This window comes from Rattus norvegicus, chromosome 17, assembly GCF_021556685.1.
Source record: "Rattus norvegicus strain SHRSP/BbbUtx chromosome 17, alternate assembly SHRSP_T2T, whole genome shotgun sequence".
Classification (NCBI taxonomy): domain Eukaryota; kingdom Metazoa; phylum Chordata; class Mammalia; order Rodentia; family Muridae; genus Rattus; species Rattus norvegicus.
This window is the reverse complement of record NC_141550.1, coordinates 48392115-48411911: the sequence shown is the minus strand read 5'-3', so window position 1 is coordinate 48411911 and position 19797 is coordinate 48392115. Positions and strand designations below refer to the sequence as shown.

General features: G+C 40.8%; 1 long non-coding RNA gene across 3 annotated transcripts in view; it reads left to right on the top strand.

The window, feature by feature from the left end:
• The first annotated feature begins 5690 nt into the window (after positions 1-5690).
• The window catches only part of LOC120097923 (uncharacterized), a 29817-nt gene continuing 15710 nt past the window's right edge, over positions 5691-19797 (top strand). Inside the window, exons 1-2 of one of the 3 annotated variants that reach the window (XR_015641676.1) lie at positions 5691-6056; positions 6860-6961. This is a non-coding gene — a long non-coding RNA (uncharacterized LOC120097923). Of the gene's footprint in view, positions 6074-6859; positions 6962-19797 lie in introns of all 3 variants that reach the window. The other 2 variants (XR_015641674.1, XR_015641675.1) reach the window with 2 other exon arrangements.

Below are 19797 nucleotides of genomic sequence, written 5' to 3'. Positions count from 1 at the left end.
TTTTTAGTGATGGTCTCTGTTTGTTGTAAAGAGAGGCATCTCGGATCAGTGGTGGTAGCTACATTATCCAGGAAAGATGACGCTAGCACCAAGAGACTTTCAAAACGTGATTTTTTTTTTCAAGGACAACTAAAGGAAGATAGCAAAAGAATGAGTCCTTGTATAGTTTGACATCTCTGTGATGTCAAGAAAAAGGAAAATTATATTTGCTGTATCATCACAAAGAAGTCCTAGGGAAATGAATAAAAAAATGTTTGTTTAGAAACTGAATGAAAAAGAGAAATAAAAGTGAGGGAAATGTTTTTTAAAATTTACTAATTGCACTTTTTTTTCATTTTTTATGCCTAACCATTTATTTTTGTCCAAAAATAGTGAAATTATATATTTCAAATTCCAAATGTAAATGGCTATGAACTAGCAGTGCTCTACTTTCTTCCTCATTTTTTCTCCCCTATCCACCCACCCACTCCCTCCCACCTCCCCACCCTGACATTCCCCTACACTGGGGCATCAAGCCTTGACAGGACCAAGGGCTTCTCCTCCCACTGATGCCCATCAAGGCCATACTCTGCTACATGTATGGCTACAGCCATAGGTCCATCCCTATGTACTCTTGGGATGGTAATTTAGTCCCTAGGAGCACTGGGGTGGGGGTCTGGTTGGTTGATATTGTTGATCTTATGGGGTTGCAAACCCCTTCAGCTCCTTCAGTCCGTTCTCTAACTCCTCCACTGGGGACTCCGTTCTCAGTTCAATGGTTGGCTGCTAGCATTAGTCTCTGTGTTTGTAAGGATCTAACCAAGCCTCAGGAGACAGCTATATCAGGCTCTCGTCAGCATGCACTTCTTGGATCAGCAATATTGTCTGGGTTTGGTGTCAGTATATGGGATGGATCCCCAGGTGGGGCACTCTCTGGATGACCTTTCCTAATGACACTTTCTAATTAAAATATTAAGTATAAATAAATAGGACCATTCTGAATGACTTTTATAGAAAATCCAAGATAATTTAATCTTCAACTTATACTTAACAAATTTAGCAAAGCTACTAAATTTTCAAAATTGATATTGATAACAAGCACAAATAACGAACATTGATTTCATAACAAGCACAAATAACGAACATCACCTAAAAACGATAATCACTACAGTAGCAAGAAAATATAAAAGAGGCCTCAACAGAACCATAAGGCTTTATTTATTAAGGAGAGATAGTTGAGAGGCAGAGAAGTTAGCTCATTCCTATAACCCCAGCTTGTGGGACGCTGAGGAGAAAGAATCACTTCAAGTTACGGCTCCAAGTTCCAGACAAGCATGGAGTCCTGGGTTACAGAGTGAGATCCATCCTCGCAAAGCACTCATGATCATGCAAGCAAACACAATTAAGCACAGTGGCTCACACACACAAAGAGACACCATGTTGTGGTGACTCCAGTCACAAAATTATTCTCATTGCTACTTCATAGCTGTAACTTTGATGTTATGAATCATAATATAAATATCTGATATGCAGTATATCTGATATGTGAGTCCAGTGAAGAAATCATTTGACTCCCAAAAAGGTCATAACCCACAGGTTGAGACCCACCACTTTAGGTTTCTATTTTTGTGTCATAAGCACAAGTGATTTTATGTACCTATATTAGGAACTACATGAAAGCATGCAATATCTGTCTTTCTGAATGTGAATTCATTTGCTTAATGTGATTATCACCAATAATATTCATTTTCCTAAATGATATAACTTTGTTCTTTATAGCTGAAAAATTCTTTCCCATCTATCTATCTATCTATCTATCTATCTATCTATCTATCTATCTATCTATCTATCACATTTCAAACCTGTTTCTCTGTTGAATGGATACCTAGTTTAGTTCCAGAATTCAGCTATTTTAAATAGTGATGTAATAAACATTGATATTCAATTATCGCTGTGTTATGTTTATCTGAGCCATTTGGATAATGTTCAGCAGTGGTATAACCGGATCATATGGTCCATCTAATCTTCATTATAATCTTCATCATAATCTTTTCCTCCCATTCTAGGCTTTCTACTTGACTATTTCCTTTGCTCTACAGACACATTTTAAATTCTTCCTTCCTTTATGTTTTCTTTTTTTTAAAGATTTATTTGTTTCATTTTATGTTTATGAGTACACCATCACTGTCCTAAGAATTGAACTTAGGACCTCTCAAAAAGCAGTCAGTGCTCTTAATTTCTTTAGATGCCATTTGTTAACTGTTGATATTTAATTACTGAAAGACTGGAGTCATCTTCAGAGATTTCTTGCTTTTCTCCTACTTTTTCTTCTAAGAGTTTCAGCGTTTCAGGTCCTCCAATGAGATCTGATTCATGTAGGGTTGGTTTTTGTACAGGATCAGAATGAGGATCTATTTTCATTCTCTTACATATTCAATGTTGAGATTACACACACATCAGGCTGAAAAAGTTCTGTTGGAAAAAATGATGAGCACCCGAATGGTAAAGCTTACTGTAAATGAGACTTTTTCTTTTTAATTTCACTATTTTTTTTTTTTACATGTATGAGTTCTTTGCCTGCATCAACATCTGAGCACCATGTGAATGTGTGGCACTGGAGAAAGCCAGGATACGGGATCTCCTGGAACTGGAGTTACAGGCGACTGTAAGCTGCTATGTAGGTGTGAGACTCAAACCCAGGGCTTAGGCACAAGTAGAAATCGTCTTAGCTGTTGAGTCACCTCTCCATCCCCTATTTCTAGAAAAAGTTAACTAATAAACACAGAGGCTTAAGATGTGGTTCAGCTGATAGAGTTCATCCTTAATGTGTTCAGAGTCCCGGTTTCAGTCCTCAATGCCACAGAGCATGGTGACATCACCTGTAACCCCAGCACTTGGGAGATATATGCAGCAATTTAGGATCATCTTTAGCTACACATTGAATTTGAGGCCAGGATATCAAAAAGAAATTCATATTAATAAGTAGTTCAAGGGCATAAGGTACAAGAAATAATGTGAAAATATTGTAGATATATATCAGGTATTTATATAATTAAAATATTGTAGATGTATATCAGGCATTTATATAATTAAAATATTGTAGATGTATACCAGGCATTTATATAATTAAAATATTGTAGATGTATATCAGGCATTTATATAATTAAACTGTTACTTTTTTATATTTGCTTATGATGTCTGAAAGGCTTTAAACTCTGTAACCAATGACATGATTTTTCCAGACTAAATCTGTATTTGGTACCTCTGTTTATAATTTTGATTTATTTTTCTTAGATATAATTTCCCAAATAGTATTTTTATTTTGTATTATAAAATTCATGAGAATGTGAGACTTGTGTTCATGATCACTATATACAGCCCAAGAGCAAACCTTTATCACAGATTGTATTGAACAGACTTGGGATAATTAATAAAATTTAAAAATCAACTAATAACATAAATTGTCATTCCCACATTTGGGAAGTAGAGGCAGGGGCATCAGGAGTTCAAGGCCATCCTGGGCTCAATTGTGAGTTTGAGGTCAGACTGAACTATGTGGCAGTCTGTTTCGAAGACACAAATACATCAATGTAAGCTTTTGACATGTGTAATCTGCTCTCTTCTCTCGTTCTGTGGTAACTACCTTGATCCCCACTCATACTATTTTCATTAAGGATTCTATTTCAGACTCTTACTGATTTACTTACTCCTAGTCTTACTTCCTTATAGTCTGTCTTTCAAAAAGCTGTTACAATAACATTTTTTGGGTGGGAATTTAATCATGTTACCTAGATTCCTCTTTTGGAGATAGAGGAAAAGTAAGTGCTGGTACTTTTTGCTGCACATTCTACTTTCTAGTCACTCAGAATTGCTCAATTCTTTAGATGCATCAGGTATCACAACACAATCTGGCAGACAATTTTCCAGAACAATGTTTGCTTAAGCATTTGAAGTACTGTTAAAGTAGTTTTTTTTTTCTTAAACTTTTTTTTATTTTATTATTTTTATTTTTTTAGACACGGTCTCGCTATATCATTTTGCCTGTCTGGGAACTCACTATGTCAAAGTAGTTTTAATACTGTAAAAGCAGCATTAAAATTAATAATAGAGCTTTATTATTGCCACTTCTTTTAATATTTTCAATCACATTGAGAGCTGGGGCTGTTTAGTTCACGTATCAATAGTTGGTTTATTTGCTCTGAGCAAGGACTATTAGCCACAGTGCACTGGACTGATCTAGTGTAAAATCCATCTGCTTTAAGCACTCCAAGAATACCTTAAGGAACCTACATGTCAACTGCAGCTGCTTGCTCAGTCATAACGTTTCAGTTTATGCAAGAACGTTTTAATACCACATGCTTCAGTGTACTCTGGCATCCATTTTTATGCAGGCCAGAGGGAAAGTGCTTCTTCTGGTCACCTAACAAAAGAACTATGTTATGACTGGCACAAACAGTTCTTGAATCAAAACCAGCCATGATCGGTACAAAGACAATTGCATCATTCTAGCTATAAAGCAGGCTGTTCAGCTTACTGTTTTCCAATCAGCCAGGCAACGCTCTCTCATGTGTCCTTATGGGATTATCTGTTTGCTGGCCCTCTTACTCTGTTGTCCATGTGTTAGGACCATAACTGAGGACTTTCAGGTGCCATTTCAGGATCTGGGACAGGAAGTGCAAAAGCTGGAGTCACTTTCATCTTTGTGGCTTTAACCTTGATGAAGGATGAGTATCGTCAAGTTTTAGACAGAAACTACTTAAATGATTAACATACCTAAATGCAGAGTTGAGCAGGAACCTGATTTAGAGACATACAAAAGAAAAGCAGAAATGACAGGCTTTTACATGGATTTAGTTTCCTTGTGGGTCCAGGAGGAGCCTACATTTCAGCAAGGCAGTTTCTAAGTTACCTGCCAGACACACATAGAATTTATTACTCTAACTGAATTACATGTTTTTATTTTAATTCATTTCACATTCAAGTAATTCCTCTACAATTACTTGCTTATATACTTGTCTTCTTCCAGAGCAGCGGTTCTCAACCTTCCTAATGCTGGGACCCTTTAATAAAGTTCCTCAAGTTGTGGTGACCCCCGCCCCATAACCATAAAATTATCTTGCTGTTACTTCATAATTTTAACTTTGCTACTGTTACGAATCATAATGTAAATATCTGATATGCAGGCTATCTGATATGGGACCCCTGTGAAAAAGTCACTGGATCTTCAAAAGTGTTGTAGCCCACAGGTTGAGAATCGATGTTCTTTAAGTGAGATTGCAGAAGAGAAGTTCAGGAGGCTTTAGGAGAGAAGGAAAAACAAAACAAAACAAAACCCAAAGTCGAACAAATTTGTTTTTGCCGCCTCCCTTCTCTCTTTACACTGTCAATTAGAGTCAACGGCCTTCTCTCTTTACACTGTCAATTAGAGTCAACGGTGGGGACAGATTTGACAGCGGAATTAGTAAGGAATACAGGCTGGGAACTAGCAGTCACTTCCAGTCCCACTGTTTCGGTTTTCGTGCCCCATCAGCGCCCCTTACAAATTCAGCCTCCAACAGTGGGGCTGCGATTTGGGGGCCCAAGCTTGACAGTCTTGCGTCATCGAAGCTCAATAATCTTATAATTCCCGGAGAAAAGCTTCTTTAAGAAAGAGGGAAGGAAGGCTTAATTTGGCGCCGGGCCTCAGGACCGATGACGCACTTCCTGTCTTTGTAGCGGTCAGCTGCCCCGGAGCTGGAAAGTTGTGTGCGACCGGCTCTGCTGACTCTAGGGTTTCCAGGAGATTTAAAGCCCTTATTTGAAAAGTAGAGAGGGAACAATTGCGACGGCGCGATCTAACCCTGATTCGGGGCTCAAAGACTGGGTGATATCCGCAGGAAGTGGATCTTCCTGGCTCAAACCCAGTCCTGAGGTACTTGAGACAATTGTAGTCATTGATGATTAATTGTACTGGGAGTGGAATCCAGGACATCTTATAGTGGTCAAGCATTCTACCGCCGAACCGGATCTCCAGCCCTTATTTCTATTTTATGATGTTGGATATTGAAACCAGGGACATGCAAAGCACCATTCTAATGGTGAGACCATTCTACTGGTGAGCTGGACTTTTAGCAATTCTAACTAGCAATTCTAACACTCGTATCTCTTAAATGTAAAAACGAGGTAGCATATTTTTTTTGTTTCATATAATTTTCTTTGTTGTATAATAAACTACAGGTATGACATGTCACTGCCAGTATATTTTTAAAAGAATTATTAATATTTATTTATGTGTTTGAGTTTTTCATTTGAACGTGCGTATCTGCACAGTGTGCTGCCTGTGCCCACGGAGGCCAGAAAGTTTACAATACTCTGGAACTAGTGTTACAGACACTTTGTAAGCTGCCACATGGGTGCTGAGAACGGCTCCCCCCCAAGAACCACTGAGTGAGCTCTCCTCACTTTAAGCATTTCTACGGACATTTTCCTGCATCATCATATTAGGAGCAGGAGCACTCCGGAATGCTATCTGACACCTAATTTACACTCAAATTCCTTCTTCTAGATTTCTTTTACAATTGATTTATTCCAACTAGAATGCAGTTGTAGGCCACTTGTATGTAGCTTTAAAATCTCCTTTAGTTGTAACCTCTCTCCTCCCCACTTTCTTCCCGTTCCATCAGCTTGTGGAAGAGAACAGTCTGATCTGTAAATTATCTTCTTAGTAGATTTCCTTTGAATCTACAGGGAATTTAAGTTATTCCTCTATTTCCTTGTAATCATGACCCAGTATATTTGGGAATTAGGTTTCAACATAGGTAATTGACATTATTGTTTTTCTGATATTGCTAAGTATGCCAAAGCTAATGAGAAAATGTTTTTATACTTTTCTGATTTTTAGTTCACTCTAGGAAGAATATGGGAATACGTCAAATTGCAGTTGTTTCACTGCCTGACACACTGTGGGTAAATACTTACGAAGTGATTTCTTTGTGGATTACAGGTAATCCATAGAGACTGGATGTTAAATTTAAAAAGGACATTTCTAGTTTTTACAGGAATATACCTTGAAAACACCTTCCAAATTACAACTTTGCTTTCAGTGCATTCTAATTGTACCCCGGAGCTCTAAGCTAGTCCCAGTTCCATAGACATCTACGAATGAGGGAACTACATTTTCAAAACTTACACTATTCTTTCAGTTGTATCTGTCTTTCAAAATTGTATATTTTAGTCACCTTAATTAAATGGAAGTGTTTCTAGATGAATCCCAATAGCTTCCATTCTTACTTTCCCCGGACTGTCTTTCAGGCTTCCACTTTCCCTTTTGTTTTCATTTTTCCCCCCACTCAATAGCAGAACTTCTCCATACACAAATCCAGTCTTGTCATGTTTTAAAAAGCCTTTAGAATTTCCCAAATCATTTATAAAATCCAAGCCCCTGTGTTTTTAGTGTCTTGCCAGCCTATGCTTCGTCACTTTCCTCTCTCACGTGGCCATGGACATCCTAGCTTCCTTTCATTCCTTTGACCTGTCACAAGGCCTTTGAGTAGGATCCAGACTCTTCCCATCCTCAGCCCAGTGTGCAGTTCCCTCCTTTTGCACTTAAGGATTGAATTTAAATGATCCTCAGCCTCCCACTGCAATTTTCCATGAAAGAGAGTCTAAAATGTTTAGCTGTTTATTTCAGTCTAATGAATCTTGTATGTATGTGTTTGTGTGCACATGCTCTGCTGCTCCTGTGGAAACCAGAGAATGACTTTCGGGAATTGGCTATTTATTTCTCAGTATTGAATTCAGTTGCAAGGCATGGTGGCAGGCACCTCTACTGGTGGCGTTTGCTGGTCTGCTTATGAAGCTTTACACCCTCCTGTATCACACATTTTGTTTTTTCTCATAGCTAAGCCACCAGAACCCCCTACCTATTGTTAGTGGCATGATGTACCCTTAGGTGACTTCTCTTCGTGTGTCATTTGCCTGGTCTGTGATATTGGATCTTCATTTGTCTTTTCTCACCAGGCAATCCCAGTTATTTTAAACTAATCCTACTGCACTGCGTTTAGTACTTGTTTCAAATCCATGTTTTTCAATGTTTCATGCCCAGTGAGGAGTTTTTTTAAGCTCCCCTTTTGTCCTTCTTATAGCCTTCATTCCCTTCAGCTACCAGATATTACCAGATATTTGAATCATCATACTTTGTGTTCTTACCCTCTCCTTAGAATACATATTTTATTCCAAATTTTAACAATAATCAGGTAGACAAGTATACAAACTACACAATCAGAAGTATACTCATTTTCCTCCTTTGTTCAATAGTTATATCATACCCTCATTCCTGTATTTCAGTTACCTGTTGCTCTGACAGAGTAGTGTAATATCACTGGGCCTTTTGTGGATGGCCAACCATGGGCAGGGCATATTGGTATGTTTGCTGTCAGTTGTAGAATGGCCACATAATTCTACGAGTCTTAAGTTAGGCATACCCATGTGTCTGTCAACCTCTCCAGTTTTAGTTGATCTAAGCTGATCTCATTATTAGTGGGATGACTTAACTCTTCTTGTGTCTTAGCTCATCTGAAGACTTTTGCCTGGGTATAACCTTGTATCACTGAGAAGGGAAAAAGTAAGCCAAACCCAGTCATACAAGTATCTTTCAGGTCTCTGGTTTGCCAATAGCACATGAGCCAAATTAAGTCACGTGGTTGAACACAGAGTCACAATTCAAGGGTAGAAAGTATTTCAAATACAAGAACATAGGAAAGAATCTAGACTTCGGATGATTAATGTGCCTTTTACCATATGCTTTTCCAAAACATATGCAAGTAATACCTAGTTATACTTAAAAATTATTTTCATTTTCAGACAGGCTCTCACTACACAGTTCTGTCTAGCCTGGAACTCAATATGTAGACTAGGTTGGCCTCCAAATCTCAGAGACCTGGCTTCCTCTGCTTCCCCGATGCCTGGCCACTTTTAATGATAATTCTGTACATTGTTTTCATTCTCTGTATTTTCTCACTACTTTTATTTACCATTGACATAGGATTATGTTGTCAGGTTCTCACTCCTTAGGCAGATGGAATCAAAGAGTCTTTAATCATATTTTTTCTCACTCACTGCAGTGAACCCTCTACATTAACCCCAGAATAGTTTCAGCACAGGGAGAGGATGTCCTTAAGAACAGGACGGTCCAGGAAGGTCCTCTCCAAGACCAGCAAAGCTATTTTTCAGTGGACAGCTTTTCTGGCTAAGAGGCTTCACAACAACATTGTAGACATTTTTGTTACCAAGAGATTCCTGGGCCAGTTGTGGGGACTCGGCAGACACACCACAAGGAACAGATCCTGGAGCTGCTGGTGCTGGAGCAGTTCCTGGCCATTCTGCCTGAGGAGCTGCAGGCCTGGGTGCAGCAGCAGCTCCCAGACAGCAGGGAGGAGGCTGAATGATAATGGTTTATAAAAACAAGTGTTTGAGGGTTGGGGATTTAGCTCAGTGGTAGAGCGCTTGCCTAGGAAGCACAAGGCCCTGGGTTCGCTCCCCAGCTCCAAGTGTTTGAGTTTGTGTGAACTGGTAATCTGGCTGCTGCTTACGAGGATCTAATGAGGTTTTGAATGAAGATGTCAGTCAAGACTAGTATAGCCATCTGATAGCATAAATAAGGTTGACAGACCCTTCTGGAACAACCCTGCTTGTTGGTAACTTCAGTGTCTCTCTGTCTATCACCATGAAGTTTTAGTTCTTTGCCACACTGAGTCATCCCTAGGTTTTCCACACAGAGAATGATCCACGGATGTTTCCATTTTGAATGAATGAGTTTATTAAATACTCAGTAAGCAGAATCAAAGAAGCAAAACAACAAGCAGCAGAGAAACAGTAGAATGCCAAGACATACCACCCAGCAGAAGTGGCCAGGGAAGCATTGGTTAGGGTCTCTATCCTGTATTTTTTAAAACTATTTATTATTGTCCATGTGTAGTATGTGCTTGTTTATGAATTAAGGTGTGCACATGCTATGGTATAGGTATGTAAGTAAAGGGCAGTGTGGGAGTTGCTTATCACCTTCCACCTTGTTGTGCCATGGTCTCTCTCCTTGCTTCTACTTTTCTGTGTACTCATGCTAGTCAGCCTGTAAACTTCTGGACAATTACATGTCCAGTTTCTGTATACCTCAGTGGGATCAAAACCGAGTTATCAAGCTTGCATGGCTCGTGCCTTTACCCTTCTTGAAGCTCACACACAGTTCATTCCCATTAAGAATCTGCCACAGTTCTCAGAAAGTCTGCATAGATTTCATCCAGAGCTCCCATTGTACTTGGGGTGTGAAGGAGGTGCTTTGACTCACCTCATGGGTTCCTTAACTTTTTTGCACAGTTTTTAAGGAGTACAGTAGGTGACAGGTGAGGGCCATGAGTCAGGTCTTTGCTCCTTGTACCACCACCACCACCACCACCACCACCACCACCACCACCACCACCACCACCACCCCCACCTCGCAGCCAGTTTCAAAATGAACCTTTCTTGCAGTGACCATCCCCTTCCTTTTCCTGTGTTTATAACCCATGTTTCTTGGCACCATGACTACAAGTACACCATCTTTGATATGTTTTGTAAGGACCAAGGATATGTTTTGTACCTCACAGTATGGCATCCCTCCCCCACTGAGGTACCAGTCGTAAGACTGGTGTAGTATAGAATAAAGTTTATTTAGGGGCATGGGAAGGGGATTGAGAAGGGAGTAGAGACTGAGAAAGAGAGGGGACAAAGAAGGTCAGAGAGAGAGAGAGAGAGAGAGAGAGAGAGAGAGAGAGAGAGAGAGAGAAGGCTGGTGGCCTGGCCATCGAGGAACACATGGAAGGGAGAGGGCAGGGGGGAGGAGGAAGAGGGGAAAAGGGGTCAGAGAGGGAAAAGAGTCAGAGAGAGCTGAGACCCAACAGTCCCTTTTATAGCAAGCCAAGCCTACCTGACTGTTGCTGGGTAACCCTAGAAGAAAGGCTAACATACTAACAATCTCCTTTTCTAACTGAACTTTTTAATGTTTTATTCAGTTTTGTTCCTCAATAGTTCCCCACCTGGCTGAAAAGGTCACATTGTTTTTCCTGGTAACCATTTACAAAGCCTGAGCTACATGGTATGGCTTAAAATCTTTGTGCTTGTTGGACCACTGACTGCTCACGAAAACTAGCCCACCTCACTTGTTCCTGGGCCACAAGGGGAGGTGATCCCAGCTGGGGATTTCCTCAGCAATATTGGACTGTTTCCTCCTTAGAAACAGTCACGGAATCTTGTAGATTCCGACAACTTTTCCAATTATATTCATTATGACGAATGATCCAGCATGGCTGTGCGTTTGGTTTTAAAATGAGTGAGATTCTTAAACATAAACAAGCAGAAGAGAACAAAACCACAAATAGACAACGGAGAACATCAGAGCAGAGCAGAGCAGAGCAGAGCAGAGCAGAGCAGAGCAGAGCAGAGCAGAGCAGATGAGAAAGGACAGATGTCTTTTCTCACACAGTCTCACGCAGTCACACACGGTCGGTTGGGCCTCTGGTCAACAAAGAAGGTTGCACGGCAAAATTTCTTCCTCTGATGAGACTTCCTATCACTGGCATTTTAAAAATGTCACATGTTTGTTTCTTAAAATTTTATTTTAGATTTATTTTATGTGTACAAGTGTTTTGCCTGCAGTTATGTGTGCCGTGTGCATGCTAATTGTCCACAGAGTTCAGAAAGGGGTGTTCCATTCCCTGAACCATAGTTATGGGTGGTTATGAGCTACCACATGTGTGCTAGAAACCAAAGCAGGCTCCAAAGGACATGTGGTTTCACTCTTAAGCAATCTGTTGTCTTTTCCTCTTGCCTTGAGACCAGGGAAGGGGCAGCCTATCCTTCCCCAGACAAGAGGTCTTGAAGGATACTTCTAGACAAACATGTTTGGGCCTGAAGTGGAGGTTCCTCCAGAACTGGTCCTTTTTTTTTTTTTTTTTGTGAACTCAAACAACATATAGCAACTTACTGAGGCAAATTATATGTAATTAGGTATATCACGGTGGGGTTGCTTGTTATCATGGCAGCTAGTTTTCTCCCATGGAGAAAAAGCAAGAGGGAAAAACACAAAGCTTTATAAAAATTCCTGCTATACAAAAGTTTCATACCATCACTTCTGTCATTTTCCATAGAAAGAGTCAGGAGCACTCAAGGACAGGGAAATTAGACCCCCTCTCAACCCCTCCTTGTTCTTTCTGGTGCTGAGGATTGAGCCTTAGCCTTGTACAAGCCAAGCGATTTTCAGCTGCACTATATTCTCATCCCCTTTTAAATTATGTATCTTACGACAAGGTCTCACTACATTCTCCAGGTTGCTTTGAATTTGAGTTCTTACTCACCTTCTATGTAATAGATTTCAGACCTGTACCACTGATCTCCATTAGGTCAGTCTTTAAAGGGAGATGTATCTAATAACTTGACCTATTTCAAATTACCACACCTTACTGACTCAGTTTTGTTTTCTCTTTTCTGTTCTTGCTGGGATATAGGACTTTGGTCCTATTGATATGTTTATAAAAAGATAAAGAGAAGGGAGATATGTTTTGGTGGAGGTGTGTAAGGTATGGGAGAAAGGGGTGCCTCAGAGGGTTCATGCTGAGGCATCCCTTCCCCCTGAGGGGCCAGCCACACAACAGTATAGTATAGAATAGAGCTTATTCAGGCAATGGTGGGGGGAGTTCAGAGGGTAGTAGAGGCAGAGAGGGGCGGGGAGTAGAGGCTGGCCACCAGCACATGGAGAGAGAGGGGGAAGGGAATGTGAGAGATGGGGAAGGGGTGAGGTGGACAGAGCAGGAGGAGGAAGGCAAGAGCAAGAGCAAGAAAGGAGAGAGCAAACAGCCCCTTTTATAGGGAGTCAGGTATACCTGGCTGTTGCCAGGTAACCGTAAGGTGGAGCTTAGACAGAATGCAAGCACATTATATGAATTTCAAATTTTCCATTCCCAGCATGCATCTTTCTGATGTGGATCCATTTGTTGTTTTTCTGGCCATTGTTCCAGGTGGTGAAACTGCCTGTAAAGTAGGGGTTACTATCAAAACAAGAAGTCATAAAGGAATCAGAGCATTTGGGAATATTAGACTCCAAAGAGATGCTCCTCTGAATCCTAGTGCAGAGAAACTTGTAAACATAAGTGAGTGCAAAGGCAGCATCAACACTCTGCTGGAGAGAGATGATAAAGGTGTAGTGAGTGTGGGAAGAGCTCCACTCATAGCTCAGTCCTCATTCAACACCAGAGAATCCACACAGGAAGAAGCCATATGACTGTGAGGAGTGTGGAAAGGCCTTTCACCAGAAATCAGGCTTGAATGAACATCAGCAGGGCCACATTGGAGAGAAACCTCATCAATGTAAGGAGTGTGGGAAAGCCTTCAATGCCTGCAGTGACCTCATTAAACACGGAATAATCCACACAGGGGAAACCCATATCAATGTAAAGCATGTGGTAAGCCATTCTGCCTTTGCTCACACCTTGTCCAGCATCGGTGAATACACACCGGGGAGGAGCACGATCAGTGTAATGAGTGTCTTAGTTAGGGTTTTACTGCCATGAACAGATACCAGGACCAAGGCAAGTCTTATAAGGACAACATTTAATTGGGGCTGGCTTACAGGCTCAGTAGTTCAGTCCAGTACTATCAACGTGGGAGCATGGCAGCATCCAGGCAGGCATGGTATAGGAGGAGCTGAGAGTTCTATGTCTTCATTAGCTGCTAGCAGAATACTAACTTCCAGGCAGCAAGGGTGAGAATCTTTCTTCTTTACATTTCCATTGTTATTCCCTTTCCCAGTTTCCGGGACAACATCCCCCTAACCCCTCCCCCTCCCCTTCTCTATAGGTGTTCCCCTCCCCATCCTCCCCCAATTACCGCCCTCCCCCAAACAATCACGTTCACTGGGGGTTCAGGACCAAGGGCTTCGAGGGTGAGAATCTTAAGCCCACACCCACAGTAACAAGGCCACACCTCCTAATAGTGCCACTCCCTGGGCCAAGCATATCCCAACAATCACAATGAGTTTGTCAAAGCCTTTATTCAGAATGCAGGGTTTTCTTAGTGTCTTCGTATCCACACTGGTGAGAAATCCATTGCAGTCAGTGCAATACAAGCTTTAGTATGAATCCCCAGATTCCTTATGAATCCCCAGAGCAGCCACATAAGAGAGCTTTATAAATATGGTAAGTGTGGGAAAGCCTTCAGTCAGCACTGATATTTTTAGAACACAGTTGCTGAATTGGGTTGATTCTGTGGACTTGTAGCCTTTGGATGTGAGGGGCTTCAGTAAAGAAACTGCCAACATGACTGCTCCATGATATGGTTAAGATTTTTACTGAGAGAGAGAGAGAGAGAGAGAGAGAGAGAGAGAGAGAGAGAGAGAGAGAGAGAGAGAGAGACCTGGAAGAATCCGGAGCAGAGAAAGAACTAGACTTAACGCAGCAGCAGACTGGACATTCCAGGGCTGTCTGTGAGAGAAGTAGCCAGAGAGCATAATGACTATTATTAAACACAGAGAGCATAATGACTATTATTAGAAGGTGAGTACCTGGGAGAGGGTAAGCCTGTGAGCTGTATGGGGTTTGGGGTAGAGGAGGAGGTGAGAAGGGCAGGATGCTAGCCTGGACTTTGAAATGTGTAACAGCCTGGATGTCAGCATGGGCTTTGTCATGCTGAGAAGCGCCACAGGTAGCCCTGTGCCTCTTCTGCTGGGAGAAAAGGGAAATGACTCCTTTTGGCAAGTGGGAGTCAGTTTCACAGGTTCCTGAGGAATATTGGCATTTATCTAATTATCTGAACTCCTATAGTACAGTTTAAGCTCATTTCTGAATACTTCGACTGCCTGTGTGACCTGACAGTCCTCTAAATAGGGCCATCTTGAAAAATAAGATTTTTGAGTGGTCTATTTTGTTCTAATTTTTTCCATTAATTTATTTATTCACTTACATCCTGATCACAGCCCCACCCCCTCATCCCTGCCCCCATTTCACCCCTCCTACATCCCCCTTCTCCCTGGTACATCAAGTCACTGTTGGAGAAGGCACAAATTCTCCCACTGATGCTAGACAATGTAGCCCAGTTAGGGAAACAGGACACACAGGCAGATAACAGAACCAGGGACAGCCCCTTTCCCACTCCATTGGAGGACCCGCTTGAAGACCAAGCTGCACATCTACTATGTGCATGTATATTGGGGCCTAGGTTCCAGCCCATGTATGCTCTTTGGTTGATGGTTCAGACTCTGGGAACCTCCAAGGTCTAGGTTAGTTGACTCTGTTGGTCTTCTTCTGGAATTCCTAATCCTTCCAGTTCCTCAGTCCTTCCCCCAGCTCTTCCATAAGACTCCCTGAGGTCCATCTAATGTTTGGCTATCAGTCTCTGCATCTGTCTGACTCAGCTGCTGGGTGAAGCCTTCTGGAGAACAGTTATGCTAGGCTTCTGTCTGCAAGCATAACAGAGAATCATTAATAGTGTCAGGGGTCAGCTTACCATTTTTTTTGTTGCTGTTGTTGTTGTTGTTGGTTGTTTGCTTTGGAAAGGATTGTCTTCAAAAAACCAGATATTTGCAGATATTTGTGTCTTTTGGATCTTCTTTCTCTGGATCTTTTAATCAGCTTTCTTATTCTCAATTTTTTTGGTTCATTTTCTAATGATTTCTCTTAAAATAACCAAATCTTGAAATAAATTTGAATACAAATTTTTAATTAATAGTGAATATTGAACAACTATGAGTATTTGTAAGCACTTTGTAAAGATTGGGTGAGTTTAAAAAATAATATAAAGTTAGGTATTTTTCTGTAAGACACAAATGGATGCTTTGGGGATAAGAATTACCCACCTCTGCACAGGAAGTCATTGTTATGGTCTCCCTTAACAATGTGATGAGTGCAGCTTGACAGATGGGGACTGAGAGGGAGTTCAGAGATTCTGGAGGCAGCTGAAGCAAAAAGAGACTGGAGAACTGGGAAAATGGAGAGGTAGAGAATGGGAGACAACACAGGCGTAGCTTTTCCAGAGAATTTCATTTCATATGCTCCACACAAAGAGATATATTTTCAGCATCTACATTATTTTTCAGGGGTCAAAAGTGATTTTTTTTAAACTCTAGAGAGATTGAGACAAAGTCAGGATTAGAGTGGTTTCCCATGAAGTGCATAGTGGTGAGTGCCTTTAGCCTCTGCACTCAGAAGGCTGATGTAAGAGCTTTGCTTGGGATTGTGAGTGCAAGACCAGCCTGAGCAACATTGTCACCTTGTCTAAGAAACCATGAAAGATCAAAACAGTTCTCTCATATACATATTATTTTACTATGTACTAAAATGAAAGCAGGGTGTGACAGCAAGATGGCTCAGCCAGTAAAAGGTGCTTGCTACCAAGCCTGGTGATCTGAGTTCAGTACAGACACCCACAAGGTTGACAAAGAGTACTGACCCCACAAAGTTGTCCTCTGACTTCCACATGCATGCTGTATGTACATGCACATGCTCATACATATAATACTATGCACATATGCACTAATCATTCTAATATTTTTTCAGTGGAAAAAAAACCCAGCAAATTTGGAACAGATGAGATGTGTTTGCTTATTCTTATATAAAAAAATTAAATTTGGCTGAAGGTTTGATATTATAAGATACATTTTCAAAAAATTTTTTTAAGTTTTAATTATTTAAGTGTATACATGTGTGCCTAGGTAGATGTGCACCATGTAAATACAAGTGGCTTCTGAATCCAGAAGAGGGAATTGGATCCCCTGGAACTGGAGTTAACGGTGGTCCTGAGCCACCCAACACGGTTCTGAACTAAACCCACGCGCTCTGCAAGAGCACTGAGTACTCGTCACTGCTGAGACGTTTTCTCGGCCCCTTCTTCAACATTTTTAAAGAGTTGGTTGATAGTTTGAGTTTTTATTTACTTAACATGTATGTGGGAGTGTGGGTGAACATGTGGAGGTGAGAGGACAATTTTCAAGTATAGGTTATTATAAAAATATCTCTTATATTAAGAAGACTGGAACTTTTGGCATTTGGTGTTTGGAACTCACAGCTGAGTTAATACACTTTGAGGTCACTCTAAGACTGATAGTCTGTTGTGTGCTCAGTCGGTTTAGCCTGCCTTTAAGAAGACAGTGTAACAGCTAACACCACCAGCATTGGGTTTTCCATGTTATCAACTTTCAGAACCTAAGCTAGTGCAGAGCTTTAATTTTAGATGCATACTTTTTTCATGGCTCTGACTCAGAAGACAATATATATGTTGTGTGTGTGTTTGATTACCATGCTTTGAAAACAGAAAGCAAGATGAAAGCAGCTTTATAAAATAAGTACCTATTATAAATGCTGAAAACAAACGTGGATATTACTTGATGGTAGATATGTTTGCTTCTCTGAGTGCTTTGGGGCTAATTGGAGTTCATAAAATAGAATTGTTGGTATTCTAAGCTCCACCCCCACAGTTGCCTGGCAACAGCCAGTTGTGCCTGACTATAAAAGGGGCTTCTTGGCCCCCCTTACTCCTGTCTTGCTCTCTCTTGCTCTTCCTCTTCTCATGCCCTCTTTGTCCCTATCCCTTCTCCCCCACCCTACCCCCTTCCCTCCACATGCTCTTGTCCAGCATATCCCCTCTTCTACTCCTCTTCATTAAACCTCTCCACGTGGAACCATGTTCGTTTGGTGTGCTTTGTCTGGGTGCACGCTGAGATTTAAACACCAACAAGAATACCTTGTAAAACTCTATTAACAATTTCTGTATTTTCATTCCTTCCCCATATGACATTTTATGATCTGTTCAAAAAATACAGAGTAGTGCCCTTTGTTAGGGAGAGATCTAGAAGATAGGACAATATTCAGGTTGGCACAGATAGAGTCTTATACAATAGACAGATTACAGATAGGTCAGGATACACACACATATTCACAACATACAGATAAGATATGGAGAAGTAGAAGACATAGGGTGAGAAGTACAGAATTCAAATTTGCATTTACTGTTGGTCAAACTTACTCCAAAAGAAAGTCTCAGTCTTTAATGTGAGTGGACATATGTTGGTGATTCTGACTTTTTATCACTGTTAACTGACATGTTGCCTCTTGTGAGGAATCTCTAGTTCATTTAATCTATGCATTGAGAAGTTAGTTCTCTCTCTCTGCTTTGTAGGATCTGGGGATTGAACTCCTGTCATTAGGCTCAGGCAGCAGGTGTCTTTTTCTAATAAATCATTTGTGTGTGTGTGTGTGTGTGTGTGTGTGTGTGTCTGTGTGTGTGTAAAAAGGGCTTTATTTTATTTGTATGAGCATTTTGCCTAAAGTAGGCATGTGTATCACATCTGTACCTCCTGATTTTTCATGATTCTTAGAACCCATATGGGGAGAATTTGTGCCCTGAACTCTGTATAAACACACATACTCATAGCATGTGTATACCCACACACATACACACAAATAAATGTGATTTTAAAAAATTAAGTTGGCATTTGGAAAAAAAGATACAGCTATTTATTTGGTTAAGCTAAATTTTCCAGTTAATTTGCTAATTAAATTTAAATATCCTGAATAGTACATAGCAAGTAATTTCCGTCCTGTGGTGCTGTAGGAGACATACTTTGGAAGCTGATTTTCTAGTAATGGACATACACTGAAAAAAGCCACCATGTAAGGTACTGTTTGAGCAGCAAGTGTAGACAGAAATATCATGTGTTTAGTGCAGGGGCACAGCAAGGTAAACAGTGAGCATCCTTTGGAACAGATCAGCAGAAACCTTTATTAGTCCTTACCTGAGACCTCTTTCTGCAATGCCACTTTCATGGCATGACTTTAAAGCAGAAGCCAAATGAGGCATGGTCACCCACGTATGTCATCCCAGCATTTAGGAGGCTGAGCAAGTATTCCCATAACGTCAAGGACAGCTTGGGCTATTGCTTTGTTTTGCTTTGTTTCAAATACTCTGAAAAAAGGAGGGGGAATGAGGCAGAAGTTGGGGGGAAAGTGAAGAGGGGGGAGAGTCGCTCAGTCTACTTCAGTGACAGGAATATAGTCTGAGGAGCTTCTGTGGAACGAATGAATCTATTATTACACTTGCCCTTCAAGAGGACTTCAGAGATGGCTCGTTGGTTAAGAGCACTGGCTACTTTTTCAGAGTACCTGGGTTCAATTCTCGGCACCCAAACAGTGGCTCCCAGTCATCTGTAACTCCAGTTCCAGACGATCCAACACCTTCTTCCCTCCAAGCACTCATATGGCCCACAGATGCATGTGAATCAAGACTCATAAATTTAAAACAATAATGACAAATTATAAAATAATCCCCTTGTGGTTGTTTGAATGATAATGACCCCATAGGCTCATATGCTTGAATATTTAGTCCTCAGTTGAAACTGTTTGGGAAAAATTAGGTATAGTCTTTTAGAAGAGTGTGTCACTGAGGGCTGACTTTGAAGTTTCAAAGACCATAAAATTCCTAGTTAACACTTGTGCTTGTAGATCAAGGTTTAAATACTCAGCTATTGCCCAACGCCCTTCCAGCCTGCTATACTCCCCACAATGACGATCATAAACACTAACCCTCGGAAACCTTTACCCCCCAGTAAATACATTTTTTTATAGAAGTTATCTCAGCAACTGAAAAGTAACTAAGACACCCTTTGCCACAGATACAAACACAATAAAACAAATTGAGAGAAAATCAATTGTGTCTAAATACAGAAATGATGTAGAATCCTTGTCATTGGTCTAATTTACTCCTATAAGACCTCAGCACTATGGAGTCATAGTTCACGCGCTCCAAATGTCTTTCACTGGATGA